We start from the raw sequence: 2,691 nt of genomic DNA on the forward strand, positions 1-2,691 counted from the left end.
TTTATAATATAAAAGATAAAAAAAAAGGAGGCCTAACTTAAAATAATTATAACTAAAGAAAAATATACTTGATTTTTGTTTTGTTCCAGATTCCAAGAGAATAACATATTTTCAACAATTGCAGCTAGCTAGTGTCTTCAAACTTCTTTTCCCTCCCTATAGCCAAAGTCTCGCTTTTACCTTTTGCAGAATTCATCGATCACTCACTCCACCTCCATGAACAGTGATTCGTAGTTGAAGATTGCTCTGAGCTCATGATTCTTAATTTCTTAAGGTGGGAGAAAGTTAGGATTTGAAAATTATGCTCAAGATGAGAGAAGATGATATAGTAAACATTCTCTCCCTAAAATGCAGGCGTTTTGATGACATGACAGGGGTCAAATTATTCCTTCCAATTTATTCTCTGACACGTAGAATTCTTTCGTTAAGAATTCATGGAAAGACTAATAGAAATGGAAAATTGTCTAATAGATTAATTGGTTAGTGGCTGCAATAGTATTTTACGTTAGGAATAGAGTGAATTATCATATGTGTAAATGGTCAGAGGCCAGGGTGAAATTTTATTCTATATAAATAGATAAAATAGTTAACTAGACTACTACTTCTATCGCTGGTAGTGCACCATCACAACTCTGCCACCAATGTTGTTACTCTCCCTCCTCACATTTTAGAACCGCCATCCATCTCGCTACAATATTGGACCATTGTGTAATTGTATTATTAGGAGTGAGCACGGATCGGGTTGGTTCGAATTTAGGGTGAAATTAAAATTGAACCAATTGAATTATAATTGGTTCGGTTTGGTTTGGATTTACGTTTTTTTATGTATGTACCTGAACCAAACCAAACCGATTAAGAACGGATTAGTTTGGTTTGGGTAATTGGATACCCGATGAAATAGAAATTCATAAAAAAAAATAAAAAAAAAAACAAAATTTTTATCTTAAAAATTTTCAAGTACAATAAACATGTAAAATCAATAGAAATAATTCAAACATGTTAAATACCAAATATATTAAAATTTAAACACATTAAATATAGTGGAGTGGCGTGGCGCGCGCGCGCGTGCACACACACAGGTTCACGGGTTGGTTCGGGTTCTGTGTCTCCAGAACTGTTACTCGAACTAATTACTAGAGAGAGGTATTAGTTTGGTTCGAATAAAATCCGATTATCCGTTGGTTCTAGAACCAATTTAATTGGTTCGGTTTGAGTTCGGACGGATAATTGGGTACCCGCTGTCCATACTCAACCCTATGTATTGTTGTTAAAAGAATGTACAAAATCCACATGTTAAATTTGAAACATATGGTGGATTAAAATTGGATAATTAAATATTAAAAATGTATTTGAAAAATAAAAGGTGTGAAAAAGATAAAAAATAAATTTGACAAATAGTATTGTTTTTTAAAAAAAATGGGAGATGTATTGCTCCAGGGTCCTCACAGACGGCGCCAATGTTCGACACCTGATGATCTCGGGTGCTCGACGGGTTGGGTGATGGTGAAGGGTTGAGAGAGAGAGACCCTGAAGTGACTCGGAACGGATTCTTGGTCTGGAGCTGGAGGTTGGCGAAACCGATGGTTGCACGGATGAAGAGGGGGGTGGCCACCTGCAAGGACACTCCGACGATCAAGTCAGTATCCGTACGAAACGGTAGCCAGATTAGGTAAGGTGTGTGTCTACCTCGGGGGGAGAGCTGACGTCTCCCCTTATATACTGTGCTGGGCAAGCCCATAAATGACCTAGCCCACTGGCCAGGGTACTTGTGAGTTGTCCCTGTCCACGTGGGGAGGAGAAGGTCGTTCCGTAGTTCGGGTCGGGGCTTCGGGTGTTGCCCCGAGAATGTTGCTCCGACGGGTTTGCTAGGAGTGGTTGCACGCGCTTTGGGCCGGGCGTGGGGGACCGACCCGCCGGGTTCCCTATTATGGAGGGTGGTTCGGGCTTCGGGTTGGGGCGGTGTTCCCGACCCGTCGGGTTGTTTTGGGTTGGATCGTAAGAGTCCGTAATAGTGCCCCTAAACGTGCCAGTTTTAGGGTGTGAAGCCCATGACTGGGCGCGTTTGACTCATTCGCCGAGTCGGGACGTATCCCTCTCTTCGGGATCTCGTTGGTGCCGTTTGTGTTCTCCACGCGTGGTCATCTCGCTTCTCCCTGGTGTTGCCTCCTTGGCTTTTGCGCTGGGCATTAAATGCCCATCATTTCGCGATTTTGAAATTTGCGCGAAATGACGAATGTGCCCCTGCCTTTTGGCGCTTCTCCTTGACGGTTACATTCTTCGTCCCTTTTTTATTTTCACAACCTCCTCATTTCTCCACTCTTCTCCTCCTTCCATTCCCTCGAATCGCTGCTGCTTCTCCTCTCTTTTCTGCTACTTGTTCGTTCTTCTTCATCTTGCTTTTGTTTCTGTTTTAACTTTTCGGCCTACTTCTTCATCTTTCCTGGTACGTTAATTTTTACAGTTTTGTTTTGCTATTTCCTTTTGTTATTTGTGTGCTTTCCTTTATGCATGCCTGGGTTTCTGCTTGTTTTTGCCGCTTCTTCTTTTAGAGGGGGCGCCACTGAATTTTCCTTAGATTTTGCTTGAATTATGGGTTAGTGTATGGGTATCTAGAGGGTGACTTAGGGAGTTATAGTTTTATTTTTACTACTTTAAGGGTTCCCGAACTCCCGTTCTGACTAAGTGGTGCCC

Source organism: Arachis ipaensis, chromosome B07 (genome assembly GCF_000816755.2).
Source record: "Arachis ipaensis cultivar K30076 chromosome B07, Araip1.1, whole genome shotgun sequence".
Classification (NCBI taxonomy): Eukaryota; Viridiplantae; Streptophyta; class Magnoliopsida; order Fabales; family Fabaceae; genus Arachis; species Arachis ipaensis.